General features: G+C 33.9%; 1 pseudogene; it reads right to left on the bottom strand.

Annotated features, from left to right (window-relative positions):
* LOC143638602 (small ribosomal subunit protein eS4-like) overlaps positions 1-13405 on the bottom strand; it is a 69448-nt pseudogene extending 56043 nt beyond the window's left edge.
* Between the last annotated feature and the right edge of the window lie 3993 nt (positions 13406-17398).

Here is a 17398-nt window from a genome sequence, read left to right as displayed (position 1 = left end):
TTCTTGAATAGGTAGAATTAATAACAGCAAAATGGCCATACTGTCAAAAACCCTATACAGATTGAATGCAATTCCTATTAAATTCCAATGACATTGTTCATAGAAATAGAAAAAGCAGTCATGAAATTCATCTGGAAAAATAAGAGGCCAAAAATAGCCAAAGCAATCCTTAATGAGAAAAGTGAAGCAGGAGGCATCACAATATCAGATCTTAAATTATACTACAGAGCTATAGTAAAAAAACGCCATGGTGTTGGCACAAAAACAGACATAAAGACCAAGGGAACAGAATAGAAGACACAGAGACATAGCCACATAAATACAGTTACTTCATGCTAGACAAAGGCACTGTAAGCATACATTAGAGAGAAGATAGCCTCTTCAATATATGGTGCTGGGAAAACTGGAAATCCACATGTAGTAGAATGAAATTGAACCTCTATCTCTTATGCTGCATAAAAACTCAACTCAAAGTGGATCAAGGACCTAGGCCTTGGACCAGAGACTCTGTGCTCACTAGAAGAAAAAGTAGGCCCAATTCTTAACCATGTCATTTTAGGGACAGACTTCCTCAGTAAGACTCCTAAAGCACAAAAAAGTACAATGAAGAATCAATAAATGGGACGTTATCAAACTAAAAGCTTCTTCACAGCAAAGGAAACACCAAGAACACAGAGAGCCTACAGAATGGTAGAACATATTTTCCACTTGCACCTCAGATAGAGCATTAATCTCCAGGATATACAAAGAACTCAAAAAAATAACATCAAAAAAACAAATAACCTAATCAATAAATGGGCTAAGAAATTAACAGACATTTCTCAGAAGAATAAATATGATTAGTCAAAAATATATGAAAAATTGTTTGATATCTCTAACAATTAGAGAAATGCAAATTAGAACTACATTGAGATTCCATTTCACCCCAATCAGAATGGCAATTAAAAAAAATACAAGTAACAGTGAATGTTGGTGAGGATGTGGGGAAAAAATTTCACTGATACATTGTTGGTGAGACTGCAAATTGGTGTAACCACTATGGAAAACAGTATGGAGATTCCTTAGAAAACTTGGAATGGAACCACCATTTGACCCAATTATCCCACACCTCGGTATACACCCAAAGTTTTAAAATCAGCATACTGCAGTGACACAGCCACTTCACTGTTTATAGCAGCTCAATTCAGAATAGCCAAGCTATTGAACCAACATAGATGTCCTTCAACAGAAGGATGCACAAAGAGAATGTGGTATATGTACACAATGGGATATTACTCAGCCATAAAGGAGAATGAAGTTATGGCATTTGCCAGTAAATGGATGGAACTGGAGAATATCATGCTAATTGAAATAAACTTGTTCCAATAAACCAAAGGCAGAATGTTTTCTCTGTTTTGTGGATGATAAACCACAGAAAGGGAGGGGAAGATTAGTAGTTCGTTGGATTAGGCAATGGGGAATTAAGGGATGGGAGAGGAGAGGGAATATGAAATATAATAGAATTAATAAGACATAACTTTCCTATCCTTATTTATGAATACACAACCAATTTAACTCCACATCATGTAGAATGCAATAATGGTATCCTAATTGGAACAAGTTATACTGATTCTATGCATGTATAATATATCAAAATAAACTCTACTGTCATGTATACCTAGAAAGAACAAATAAATTTTAAAAAACTTAAAAAAAAATCTTTCACTGTGTAAAAGGCAATGCTCAGAAAATGATTTTGACAAGCCAGACTGAGAAAAAATATTTTTAAAAAATCTGATAAAGGACTTGTATACAAAGAACTCCTAAAATTCAACAATAAAAAAAATCCAAATTTTAAAATGAGTAAATTTCTGAACAGACAACTGATCCTAAATTATATGAATAGCCAATAAGCATATTAAAGGATGTTATATATTATATGCCATTATGGATTTGCAAATTAAAACAGCAATAAGATACCAATACATATCTAGTAGCATGGTGAAAATCCAAAACATTGGCAATACAAAATGCTATTGAGGAGGTGGAACAACAGAAGCTGTCTTTGATAGTGGGAATTCAAAAATGGTACAGCCAATTTGGAAGACAGGTTGGAAATTTCTTGCGAAATTAAGCATATTCATACCATATTGTCTAGCAACTGTTCCCCATAGGAGTTACCTAAAAAACAGTCCATACAAAAACCTGCACATGGTTGATTATAGAAACTTTATTTACAATTGCCCAAACTTGGAAGAACCAAGATATACTTTAACCGATAAATAGATTTTAATAAAACTATGAAATATCCATGTAATGGGATATTATTAAGTGATAAAAAATAAATAGCTATTAAACAATGAAAAGATGTGGGAAAAGTTGAATGCTTACTGTTAAATGAAAGAAGTCAATATGAAAAGGCTACATGTTATGTGATTACAACTATGTTACACTTTGGGGGAAAAAACAAAACTATAGAAATAGTAGAAAGATCAATCATTGCTATGGATTAGGCAGAAGAATGGAGACATAAACAAGTAGAATATGAGGGATACTTTGGGCGGTGAAACTATTCTATACCTGGTGAATACATCTCATTCTATACTTTGAAAACCCCATAGGATGTAAAACACAAATTTTAAATTATAATGTAAATTATGAGTTTTATTATAATGCATCAATATTGGCTGATTAATTGTAATATATGCAAAACACTAATGCAAGATGTTAATAATAGGAAACTGAAGGAATGATGGGTAATATGGGAACAATTCTTTTTGGTCATTTTCTATTAACATATAACTGCTGTAAAGTCTACTAATTAATTTAAAATTTTATATAAACAATGAGTAAAAGAAAGCTAATGTATGTTGAATAGAATGTTATGTAATATCTTGGTGAACTCCATTAACTCAATGCTATTGTCTTGATTTAATAAACGTACAATAGACTATATGCATCTCTAAGGCATTTTCTTGCAAATTCTAAACATATGATTTACTTAGAATATTTAAATTTAAAATAAGATTTTTGCATCTGTTTGTACAACTGAAATAAGAATTATCCAAAATATTCAAGGTGAGAAAACATTGCAAAGCTCTGAATCATACAAATAAATTTCATTCGAATAGTAGCAATGATTTGAAAGCATCTTTACTAGGACAGGAAAAAAATTTACAAAATAGTTATAATAGCTAAAATTTATTAGTTTTCTAACTTATTAGTTTTCTATAATAGCTTTCTAACAATTTGAAAGTGCCAAGTACTATATTAATTAACTTGTATGCATTAAAGGAGTATGGATACAATTAAAACATGTTAAATGCATGTTTGGAAATATCACAATGAAACCCACTAATTTGTACAATCAATATGTTGCTAATAAATTGTATAAATTTTTTTAAACAAGAGTTCAGAAAGATGCTCTTCTCTCAGACTTCAAAAACCAATCTGAGCCACTTTACAAAAGCAGATCAGGGACCTGTATGAGCTGAGATAGGTTCCCAGTTGACAATCTGTAAGAATCACGGACCTCCATTTTCAATGTCAAGTGACCAAATTATGCCCGTGACCTGCTTGAGTTTGAAAAAAGCTTGTGAACTTCAGATGAGAATGCATCTCATTCTACACCATGATTTTATCCTTTTGTGGCACTTAACAACAAGCTCAGAGGCATCAGGCTCAGACTTCTGACATATAGAAGTAGAACATAATAAATGTCTGTTGGGCTGGGGATGTGGCTCAAGCCGTAGCGCGCTCGCCTGGCATGCCTGGAGCCCGGTTACAATCCTCAGCACCACATACAAAACAAAGATTAAACAATATTAAAAAATTTTCTCTCTCTCTCTCTCTCTCTCTCTCTCTCTCTCTCTCTCTAAAAATAAATAAATAAATAAATAATAAAAAAAATGTCTGTTGATTTCAGCCCTTAAGTTTGTAGTAATTTGATATTCAGCAATAGAAAACTAATAAAATTCCTCTTTATAGCTAAGGAATTTTAAGTAACATGATTATTAAGAAGGTTTGAATTTATATACATATATTATATTATATATATATATATACATAAATATAGTTTACATATATGTGTGTGTGCGTGTGTGCGTGTGTGCGTGTGTGTGTGTGTGTGTGTGTGTGTATATATATATATATATATATATATATATATATATATATATAATTTAAAAAATTTTTTTGGCCCTGAGGATTTAACACCCAGGACACTCAACCACTGAACTGCACCCCCAGCCATTTTTAAAAACATGTTTTATTTGGAGACAGGGTCTCACAAAGGTGATTAGGGCCTTGTTAAGTTGCTGAGGCTGGCCTTGAACTTGGATCCCTCTGCCTCAGCCTCCTGAGATATCTGCTAGGATTATAGGCATGTGCCACTATGCCTGGCTATTTTTAGTTTTTAATAGCACATAATAGTTTTAGATATTTATGTGGTATGGTGTAATATTACAACATATGTTATATTACAGTATATGGTATGGTATAATATTACAATATATAATATGCAAATTTTATCAGATGAGGGTAATTGGCATATATAGCACCTCAGACATTTGTCCTGGCAAAATTTAAAAAATTCTCTCTAGCTATTCTGGAATGTATAGTTAATTAAATATTAGTTTTCATTACTGAATAACAAGTTACTACAAAATTAAGGGCTTAATACAATAGATACTAATTATCTCCTAAACTTGTATGTCAGAAATCTGGGCCTGATGTCTCTGGGTTTGCTGCTCAGTGTCACACAGGATAAGATCAAGGTGTAGAATAAATAATTGTTGTCAACTCATAGTTATCCTTCTGTGCTGTAGAACATTCAAAATTATTCTTCCTATCCAACTGTATCCCATAACCTTTAACCATCCTCTCTCCATCCCCTCCCTGTTGTCATGCTCTGGTAACAACTATCTTATTCTACTTCTGTAAGTTCAGCTTTTTACAAAGCTGGAATTTCTGTCCTTTGCAATTTCTAAGATTGTTCCTTTCATTATCATGTAATCCTTATATCTTTATTGACTTTGTCAGTTAATATGTATACTAATACCAAAAATTTTCAGTAAAAGAGATGGTAATGCTCATTGAGCAGGATTATTATGACACAGAATTGAATGATATATAGGAAAAATCATTAAGCCAGTGCTCTAGAATTAGATTACAGTAATTCATAATTCCATGCTGAGTAAGAAATTGGTGTGCTGAAAGAATAAAAGAGTGGTCAAATTTCCTGCAACATATCTTTACACTGAGTTGGATAAGCATGATATTCTCCAGTATTCTATTACTGGTTCCCTTACTTGTGCTTCAACCAAGTAGGAATAAAAGCTTTTCAGTTTCCTACACCAATATAAGAAATTTATAGGAGAGTGCATCCACTAGGAATTTTGTCTCAGTAGGTCAACAGATTAAGTAACTATGTTTATAATCACTTTCCTCTGTTACTGATTTATTAGAGAATTATGGACAGTGTTCCATTTGTGTAATCAGCTTTCTTTCTTTCTTTCTTTCTTTCTTTCTTTCTTTCTTTCTTTCTTTCTTTCTTTCTTTCTTTCTTTATTCATACATACATACCACGGATTTAACCCAGAACTGCTTTACTTCATCTACATCCCCAGTCCTTTTTATTTAATTTATTTTATTTTGAGACAAGGTCGGCTAAGTTGCTGAGGCTGCCCTTGAACTTACAGTCCTGCCTCAGCCTTTCAAAGCTGTTAGGAATACAAGCATGTGTCATCATGCCCAACTTCTTATCTGCATTTGAACTCTGGCACATATAGTTACTAGAAGTGTGGCTTTAGACACTTATGCTGACTTCTTTAAGTCTCAGTGTCTTCATGTGTAAAATTAAGCTTATAGTAGCATTCAGGTAAAATAACCATTTTGGAAATAAAATGAGATCATGTATTTTAAAACACTTAACATGATGATTGCACTAACAACACTTTGATAATTTTGTTAGTTTATACTGTGTTTGGCTGAGAATGACAGCACGTCAAAAGTTTTAATTTTCTTTCAAATAAATGTATTGGTAGGAACACAGGATTAATGCTGTAACTTCAGCAAGTCATCAGATATATGACCTCTGTTGTAGACAGAATGTTTATGTCCTACTAAAATTCATATGTTTAAGTTCTAATTCCAGTGTGATGGTATTTAAAGATAATCTTTAGGTTATGAGGGTAGAATCCTTTCATAATAACATTGTTATCATAATGAGGGGCTTCACCTTCATGACCTCATCTAAATCTAAGTAGCTTCTCCTTTGGACATCACACATTAGGGATTAGGAATTCACTCTATGGATTTGGGAGGCCACACAAACTTTCACTACATAATAGATAGGCATACTCTTTCCTTTCAATGACTATTCATAATTTGAAAACACATTTGCACATTTGCTCTAGTTCTTTGCCTTACAAATGCCTGAAAAGGAAGCCATACATATTCAGAATAGACATATGCTCCACTAAAAACCAGGATCATTGAAAAAAGTTGTGAATAGATAATAAGGGACAATTAGTTTACTTTCAAAATTGCACAATTATTTACCATGACAGTCCCCCTTGTAAAATATACTCAAACCCTAGAAAGCAGGTCAAGTGGGTAAATGGAAACTTAAACTCTGAGTATTGATACAATTTATCCTGACCTTAACAACAATGACCTCAATTTGGATATTAAGTAATTATCCAAATAATTTAACTAAAGTTGTTATCTATTTCTGTGTTCCAGAAAGAAATTTATTTTTATCTAGTCACTAAAAGCCAAAAAGAAAATTTGAATGAGAACTGATTGTAAGTAGTAGAGAGAAAAATTCTTCTTTTATTAGTTATGTTATTTACTGCTTAACTTCAACTGAATATTCAAAATCTGAAGTTTTGTGTTTTTTCATGATGAAAAAAATATTAATGATAAAGAAATTATGAGAATCTGGATCAGCTGAGAAGCAGATGCCAAACCAGGATTAGATTTGCAAGACATTTATTAGAAGAGATAACAAGAAAAAGTGGAGAGATCAAGAGTGTTCATAATTAATGAATTTCTGATATCTCTATAATAATAGTGGAAAGGAAGGAAGATTGTATAGTAAGTCTTCAAAGAATATTTCACCAAATCTGCGGAGTCTTAAACCCAAATTGTCTGTTAGAGAAGTCTCATATACTGGAGGAAATGATCCACCTTAGTATCCCAGTAACCTCTCTATGCTTGGTCAGTGGCTAGAAGTAGCCCATGGGAAATATGGACCTTGGTGTAAACACAATGGTAGATTTGATGCTGCAGTATCTAGGGTCCTTTTTCTAATATGCTCCCATATCAGGGGATCTTAATGGTATTTTCATGACTTCCAAATGCCACACTTTATGGTACACTGATATTTCTCCATGCAGTTTGAAGAATTAGTTTCTCCATAGTTCCTGTGGACCTGCCTTCCTTGGGGAAGAATTAGAGGTATATTAATGGGATGAACTACAACTACTGTAACCATAGTTTGTCTTGGAGCCACAGCTGATATACTTCATTTTCCTTCTTTTCCTCCATTGTCTAGTATAAATATCCTTCACTTTCAGCTATGACTTTAGTAGATTTTGGTGGCTCATCTGGAAATGGATCCAAACCTTCACTGCTTAGAGTTCTGAATCATTGGTAATCATACTCCTCCTCTCAGACTTAGAGACTATAACTGTCCAGTTATAGTTACAATGGAATAAGGAAGCACTGAAAGCCACCCAGACGGATCTTCTGGGTTCCACATATGTTCCTCCTTGTTACTTCAATGCCTCTTATTTTTCATATTGTTATTAGACTCAAAGTCCAAAGTGCCTTGGGTCAGCTATAGCTTGTGTTTCAATGAGATTCTTGTCATGGTACCTGAACCAGGACCACTAACCTTGAGTAGCCTGGAGTTTCCAGGTTGAAGAAGCACAAAATCCTCCAGTGCATCACTGATATAAATAATGAAGGCTCAATTCTCCTGCCACTTCTTGGTTCTCAGAGTTAATTTTTTTCCTACCAAGGACACAGCATCATATAGAGGTCTCTTATTCAATGCCACATCTTCTCAGAGTCTTCCTTTCTAAGCTAGTGCTTCAACTATTCTCCGGAAACCTTTTCGGTACTTTGCCATGTGGGTTGTTTCTGAGTGATACAGTATAAAATAATTAATTATCAATAGATTTCATGTTCATGAACACACTTTTAAACTGTAAACTAGGTTCCTTGGTAGGATATTAAGCTATGTGGGATTCCATTGCTATGAATGAGGCATTCCCAGATAGTGGTTCTGGCTGTTGCTTTGCAGATAGGGAAGGTAGACCCATACCCAGAAAATATGTCTATCCCTATGATGACTGATCTCTGTCCTTTCCAGAATAGGGGGGCTTGAATTAGTCAACTTGCCATCAGATGAGTGGTTGGTCTCCTTGAAGAACAGTGTAATATGGTGGACTCACCATTGTTCTCTATGGCTGATAGGTGGAGCATTCAGAGGCAGCAGTAGCTAAATCAGTTTTCACAATTGAGAGTTGATATTTTCAAATACACATAATCCACCATATCTGCCTAATGGCCACTCCATTCCATTCATATGCTCATTGTGCTTGCTTTAGGGTAACCAGTGATAAAAGCTGATGAACATCAATTGGTCAAGAATTTGATGTACTCAGTTTTTCAGTACTTCCTTCATGGTAGATGTTACTATGTATTATATAAGTCATCACACTTTCCACCCAATCCCAAATGTCTATTCACATGTTTCTATCCCAAATACCATTTTCTAATCTTCCAATCCTCTTCTTTATAGGCCTTTAACCAGACAGCCATTTGCCAATTTTTATTTAAATTACCTCTAGAGCTAATCAGGATGTAAAAATAAATTCTTCTCCATATTGTTATAATAAAAATATCCATTATAGGTCTTTTCTATGAAAAAAAAATGTTTTGCTTTCATTTATTTTAGTACTAGAAAAGGAAGCATCTATTATTCTTCATATGTCAATATTATATAAAGTTACTAGGTAAAATTGACCATTTTATTACACACACATATATGTATATGCATATATATGCATATAAATATATGCATACACACATATACATATATGTGTGTATGTGGTCTAATATATGACCACTATCTAAAGTATGTATCCAAGAAAATTTTCTTTAGATAGTGGTCATGTATTAGATACTATTTAGTTTTGCCCTGGCCTCTCTTTTTTTTCTGCATTTATTCTTCAAACTGAGCAATTCCAAAATGATTGCTATGCATCTAGTTTTATTTTATTTTCAAAATCAATACAAATGAAACAAAAGAAGAAAGCCCCTCTTCAAATGAATCTAGGTTCCAGGAAATAAATGGATGCAATATATTCAACATTTTCCTATTTTTTGCAAAATTCTGTAGTTTGAATTTTGACTCTGTTGACATTATTCAGACTACACACATGATCTGACTCTAAATAAGTGATATTAATTTTCAAAAAAAATTGCAAAAATTGTTCTTGGTTCCTTAGAATCATTCATGGATATCAACAATTTTGAAATACCCAAGTAGGTGAATGGTTATCAAGACAGCAGCAATCTTTTCAATTCACATAGGCATAATTAACTGAAGCTTCTCTGAAAAGTTTCCTTTACCAGATTAGCCAACATTCACATCTGTCAAAAGTTGACATAACATATCAGAAAATATTCAGAGCAAATTTGCTTTCTATTCTCTTCTGTGCAGTTCATTACTTCTTCTTCTATTTAGCTGGCATATATTGAGGCCCTTTGAAACATATGCTGTAGCATTTTCTCCATGAAAGGAATATTTTTTCTATATGAATAGATATGAAAATTTAAAGATGATAAATACTTATTTGTGTTAGTTTTAAATAAAAAATGTTTACATCAAATATTTGCATTAACAATATTTGAGCTTTATACAAGCTTCAAAATTTATTTTAATTTTGTTTGCATGGCTGATAATTACTTTTCTCCCCCCAATTCCCATGTATAATTTGATTATATTAAATGTTGATGGGCAGTAACTTTTTATTCTACATCCTTAAACAAAATCTAGAAACTAAACTCAGAAATAATTAACTATTATGAAGACATAAAAATTTTGACATTTGATATCTTAACTGCAAGTACACTAATTGACATTCAGATAAAGAAGATAGTACCTCTGCTTTTTAAAACAGCAGCTAGGATCTGTTTTGAAAGACTTGAAATTAAATTCTTTAGCTTTTGATGATTTACTTCAAGTCAAGCAAACTGGCATAGTTCTTTAGGGCCTCTTTCATAATGAATTAGGTTAATTGTGGAATAAAATTCAGTTGCGACTAGTTTATTATGAAATAGTCAATTGTTTCTACTATTAATGATGCCAATAGATTCTCTAGTCATGTCTATATACATATATTGACTGAATCAACTGTGTGTAATTTGAAAAATATATTTGTAAAATTTCAGCAAGTTATTCCTTCCAAACAGATGACAAGTTAAGCAAATTAGTAGTTAAAAGTTAAGGATACTAAAATGGTTATTTAAAAATCAGTTCTTTATTATAAATAAAATACATATATTTGCCAAAATAAATAAATATAAGTATAAATAAATGGTTATCTTAAACTGTTTTTCTATTTTCTACAAAAATTATCCTTGGTAGAAGACCTCTTATATGAAAATATGAAATATTTCTTAAATTTTTCATCATTTAAAATATGTTTTTTAGCCAGACATAGTAGGATACACCTGTAATCCCAGGAACTTGGAAAGCTGAAGCAGGAGGATTGCAAGCCTCAGCAACTTAGTGAGGCCCTAAGCAACTTAGTAAGATCCTATCTCAAAATTTAAAAAAATAAAATAAAATAAAAAGGGCTGGGAATGTGGCTCAGTGGTTAAGCACTGCAGGGTTCAAACCTTGTGCTGAAAAACTACAATAAAGTCCTATTATAAAAATATTCTTTCATTATTTTTGACTATGTATATGTAATTTTACCAAAAAAATCTAATTAACATCACAGGGTAAATAAAATTGCCCATTTAGATGAACAATAACTACACACTAGATTAAATAACTACATAGAAGTAATGATGAACAATTTTAGTTTACTTTTTAAAAATAAAACATAATCTCACAATATTTGTATTAAGAAAACATTGAACAGAATGAACATCTTCAATGTATACTGTAAGTTTCAGTTTTTATCATATAGGGTTTTGTCATATAGATCAATCTAACCTTCATTAAACACACAATTTCACAACATGTGGCTTGTATGGATGGTATCCACACAGCTAAGTAGGTTCATATTTTTACCAACAAGTGTAACCTTGGATAGTGAGCATGAGGTTTCTGTTGGGACTTTCCTGTTTGATTGCCATATCTTGAATCACGTGTTTAATTTGGACACTGACCATTTTCTCATCTGACACATGCTAACATGAAAACTTGCCCTGTCTCTTCATTCTGTTGCTTTTTGCTTAAATGAAAGGAGCTTGAAATGTGAGGATATAAATTATAAGACAAATGCACTCATGTTTTAGTATTGGAAACCATTTCCGCACTTATTAATGTTTTCCTTCCATCATGCCATGAAAGAACAGTTGTAGAAATAACAGTTCTTTTGTTTTATCCATTTATGACTTTATTTAAAAAAGTAAATCCCTGAAGGATTCTGATTTCAAAACATAAAAGATCTGTGATAGATCTTAATCCCAATTGATTTATTAACAACTTTTGATCATTGATTATTAGAGTTTACTGTGTTATTTATCTTGGTTTTCTATTTGAGCAACTTATTTTCAAAGGGCACAAAAGGGCACACAGTTTCTTTTTTGATCATTTTTGACACATGAAACTAACATTTATCTCAACTACAATATATATCACAATGACATTACAAGACATACACTATTTTTGGACTCCTTAGCCTGTCATATATATAACAATGAACTATTACTTCCAGTTGAATTTTTTTGTTTTCTTTTTAATGTTTTGTTTTTGATTTCTTTTATTTTTGAAATAGAGTCTTTTTGTGTTGCCCAGGCTGATCTCCAACTCCTGGGCTCAAGGGCTCTTCTTGGACTTCTCTTATTGGGAGACTTTTTATTAAGGATTCAATCACAATATCCCTTATTGGTCTTTTCATGTTTTCCACATCCTTATGGTTTAATTTTGTTTTCTTGATTTTATGTTTCCATAAATTACCCATTTCTTCTGTGTTTTCCAATTTATTGGCATATAGTTGTTTGTAACAGTCTTTGATGATCCTTTTATTTCTGTGATATCAGTTGTAATGTCTCCTTTTTCATCTCTAATTTTATTTATTGGGTTTTTCTCTTTTCTTCTTAATCTAGCTAGTTTTGTAGAGTTTATATTTTCAAACAACCAATTCCTCATCTAATGATCTTTTGTATTGCTTTTTTAGTGTTTATTTTTGTTATTATCTTTGTTATTTATGTCTTTGACTAATTTTACTTTGTTTTACTTTTGCTTTCCTAGGTCCTTGAGATGCTTGATTAGGTTGTATATTTGAAATCTTATTTTTTATGTAGGTGTTTATTACCATAAATTTATGTCAGTATTGCTTTTGCTGTATCTTATAAGTTTGCGTATGTTGTATTTCATTTTGATTTCTTTAATGACCCATGATTTGTTTGGTAGCATGTTGTTAAGTCTTCATGAATTATCACAGTTTTTGCGGTTTCTTTTCTTATTAATTTATAGTTTTATTCCATTGTGGTAAGAGAAAATAAATGGCATAATTTGTGGTTTATTTTCTTAAATTTATTAAGACTTATTTTGTGGCCTAATTCATGGTCATTAAAAGAGCTAAGATGTCTCCCTTTGTTGATGATCAGACCAATTCTTCCAGTAGTCATATGCAGGTTACCAGTGTAAAATTTGGTGAAATTAATATCCTTTCCAGGCTTCCATTTAATCTGAATGGTGTCATTTACCTTGATGATGGAAGCAGGGTAGTGAACGATGTGAGCATCATAGGTCATCAGGGGAAGGATCACTTCTGTGTCCACAATTTCTTTCTTATTTTATACAATGTGTACCCGACCTCCTCAGATATAATATAATGTACAGCAAAGTGACCCTTAGTATCATAATCTGGCATAAATTATCTGTGGACTTTTAAATCCTGATGACATCCATAAAAGCAGCAAGGTAGGTTATATCAGTTCAGACTTTGCCACCAACCTTAAAGAAATACTACATGCAGATGTTCTTTATACTTCACCTCATGTCAGGGCATACTTAAGTCTGTTCCTTAGGAAAAAAATATAAAAGGAAGTTTTCTATTAGTTTTTAGGGACCAGAAGATGAATAAAGATCAAGCACACTAGCCAAATTATTTAGCATCCACTGCTTTGGAGCTACTACTCTCTTCAGATGGTTCTTGGGATCATAATCCATGGCTGTTCAAGACATGGAAAGAATTTTATCTTTTTCTCTGTACAGAAAATTAACTTAGCTCTAAATTCAGTGAAAAATTTGGTTCCATCTTCTTGAATTTTTTTTTCTTTTAGTCTCAATGTATCAAAAATTATTCTGTCTGGTACACAGAAAAAATGTTCTCCTTTTCCCACTCAGACTTAAACACATCCAACAGTACACTTGGAAGCCCTGTTTCCTCTGCCTGTGCTAGAAACAACACATTAGAACCACCCTCATCTCATTTGGATTGTGAGACTCTAGGACAAACCCCCACCTCCACAGTGAGTGTTCTCCTTTTCAACTGAAACTCTAGTACCTATTAAAGCCACTCTCTTATGAAGATGACTCAAAAGCTCGAACATCCTATACTAAGAAAACTTCCACCATAGTTGTTATCCTCACTTTTTTTCATATTATTATATCCTATATTGAAGAATCACAGTTCAGCCTACTTTCCATCCTCATTATGGATATTTTCTTTGATGGGCACATCTAATGGATTTAGTGCAAACTTCTAAAAAATAAGGGGAAGCTTTCACTTATATTTTGTATAATCCTAAAATCAGAATTATATTACTCAGTATAATTGTTTTTCCATATGTGCTTCACAAAGTCATAGTTAGGCAAAGATACATTTGAGACTATCCATATGCTTCAACCACTCTGAAGAGTTAATGAGAAGGAGGAGATTAAAGGTTTGATCCCAAGCCCCTCTATTCCTACTTTAATCACAGTAAATCCGCTTTTTCTATATTTTATTCATTTATTTAGGGTGCTGGGGATTGAACTCAGGGGCACTGAACCATTGAGCCACATCCCAAGCCCTATTTTGTATTTTATTTAGAGACAGGGTCTCACTGAGTTGCTTAGCACCTTGCTTTTGCTGAGGCTGGCTTTGAACTAGCCATCCTCCTACCTCAGCCTCCCAAGCTGCTTGGATTACAAGTATACACCACAACACCCAGTTGCTTTTTCTTTATAATGTACTGATGTTGCATATAAGCTATTTTAGGGGTAATAGTATAATTGTTAAATTCAAAAACTTTTAAAAATAGTAAATCACATTTTATAGTCACAAAAACTAAGATCTTGGAATTTTAAATGGTTCTCCAAGATTATTAAATTTTAATAACTGAACAGAAACAAATACTTCAGTTTCCTAATTTCCAACACTCCCCCTCTGCTTCTAGCCCATATTGGTAATATAAAACTCAAAGGAGTATTATGGTGATACTAGTATTTGAAAACATTTGTGGCACTAAAAAATCTTTAGGTTTTAGATGATTAAATAAAATGAATATAAGCAATAGTCAAACCACGACAAATAACAGAATTAGAAATATAACATATGGAATTAGATTTATAATATGTATCTTAGTGAGTATTAAGTGAGTATAGAAAATCTTCAATGCCAGAAAAAAAGGAATATGCCCCAAATCAGCAAAGCAGAAAAAATTGGAATACAGAAGTTGGTGTTGCCATTGATAGATAGCACATAGACGTGAGTGGCAGAAACATTAAGTTAAGGGGATAATTCTTTAGCCTGGATCCATATTCCGGCCCTTCACACTTTCTTTTAAAAGTCAATTTACTTAAGGCCATTCTAGCCTTATTCTGGGTTAAGTCAATAGGATGTTACCTTTCTTGACAAACAACCGGTTACCATTAAGGCTATTGTGTCAGGACCACAAATTACCCTGAAGATTGAGCTTTTTCAACCTTAATACAGTTCAAAGATTCTAAGACCCAGGAAAACAGGGTAGTTAAAGCAAAGCCCACTGACCATAAAATATGTAAAAGAATGAATTCCAATTAGAACCAGTCAGTGTGGGCCAAAGTTACTGAGAGTTGCCTTTAGATCTTTAGCATGCAGTTATAATAATAAAATCGACCCCCCCCCCGCCCATTATGGATTTCACTTGGATACTTGTGGGTAAGAACATGTGCAGTAAGAATCTAGAAATCTGATGCATTCCTACTGTCAGCCACAAGTTTAAAAAGTGGTACCTGGTCAGGACTCTCTAGAAAGATTGTTAAGACCCCTATTAGAACCAGGTGGAAGGTGGGGGCATAATAATGCTTTCCCCTTCTTAGAGATGACTCACTTTCTGTCTCTCTTCCTTTTGAGAGAGCTTTCTTTCCTAACAAATTTTGCTATAGTTTTACTACATGTCATTTCTTGCCTGAAATGTTCTCTGGCAAGAACACAAGAACCATGGAACACAATTCAACGCTGAAATTCATGGGGCTGATTGAGGCGCCGCCAGTTTTGCTGCGGGGACACAGAGCGAAAGGCTGAGAGAGTCAGAAACACTATCCACTTCTATCCATCTCGCAGACCCTTCTGGAGCCTCTGTCACTATGGATGATGGGGAGGATCTGGTATATCAGGTGAAGCTTACCTAGCAGGCTGAGTGATATAACAAAATGGTGGAATCAATGAAGAAAGTAGCAGGGATTGATGTGGAGCTGACAGTTGAAAGAAACCTCCTATATGTTGCGTATAAAAATGTGATTGGAGCTAGAAGAGCTCCCTGGAGAATAATCGGCAGCACTGAACAGAAAGAAGAAAACGAGGAAGGAAAACACAAACTAAAAATGATTCAGAAATATTGGCAAATGGTTGAGACAGAGCTAACGTTAATCTGATGTAACATTCTGGATGTACTGGGCAAACATCAAATTCCAGCAGCTAACACTGGCGAGTCCAGGGTTTTCTATTATGAAATGAAAGGGGACTACCACAGGTGTTGGTAAAGATGGCACCTGGAGTGCTTCTCTTCCAGGAGCTCAGGTCCATGATGCACTGAATGGCGCACGAACCATCACCTCCAGTCCCTGTGAATGGCGCAAACTTTGAATGGCATACCTTCAATCCCTGAAGTGGCGGGAACTCTCAGTCAATGAAGAAGTAGCAGCCCACTCGCCTTGCTCCTCCTCATCCTATGTTAAGCCCATAAATATCAACACCCTGTTCGTGCTCTCTCTCTTACTCTCCCCCTCTCCTCTCTCACTCTTCTCTCTCCTCTCTCCTCTCTTTCCCTCTCTGTCTCCCCTCTCTCCCCCTGCCTCTCTTGACCCCCTTCTCTTCTGCAACTGGCCTCTACAGTCCTGCTAATAAAAATCTCTGACAGGTAAACGGTTGTTTTGGCTTGTTGAGTTTATGGAGCTTTTCCACCGTTTTTTTTTTTTAACTTTATTTTTTAATTTTTTTTTATTGTTGGTTGTTCAAAACATTACATAGTTCTTGATATATCATATTCCATACTTTGATTCAAGTGGGTTATGAACTCCCATTTTTACCCCGTATACAGATTGCAGAATCACATCATTTACACTTCCATTGATTTATATATTGCCATACTAGTGTCTGTTGTATTCTGCTGCCTTTCCTATCCTTTGCTATCCCCCCTCCCCTCCCCTCCCCTCCTCTCTTCTCTCTCTACCCCCTCTACTGCAGTTCATATCTCCCCCTTGTATTATTTTTCCCCCTTTCCCCTCGCTTCCTCTTGTATGTAATTTTGTATAACCCTGAGGGTCTCCTTCAATTTCCATGCAATTTCCCTTCTCCCTCCCTTTCCCTCCCACCTCTCATCCCTGTTTAATGTTAATCTTCTTCTCATGCTCTTCGTCCCTACTCTGTTCTTAGTTACTCTCCTTATATCAAAGAAGACATTTGGCATTTGTTTTTTAGGGATTGGCTAGCTTCACTTAGCATAATCTGCTCTAATGCCATCCATTTCCCTCCAAATTCTATGATTTTGTCATTTTTTAATGCAGAGTAATACTCCATTGTGTATAAATGCCACATTTTTTTTATCCATTCGTCTATTGAAGGGCATCTAGGTTGGTTCCACAGTCTTGCTATTGTGAATTGTGTTGCTATGAACATCAATGTAGCAGTGCCCCTGTAGCATGCTCTTTTTAGGTCTTTAGGGAATAGACCAAGAAGGGGAATAGCTGGGTCAAATG

This window comes from Callospermophilus lateralis, chromosome X (genome assembly GCF_048772815.1).
Source record: "Callospermophilus lateralis isolate mCalLat2 chromosome X, mCalLat2.hap1, whole genome shotgun sequence".
Taxonomy (NCBI): domain Eukaryota; kingdom Metazoa; phylum Chordata; class Mammalia; order Rodentia; family Sciuridae; genus Callospermophilus; species Callospermophilus lateralis.
Note: the sequence above shows the minus strand (reverse complement) of the source record. Positions and strands in the feature narration are given on the sequence as shown.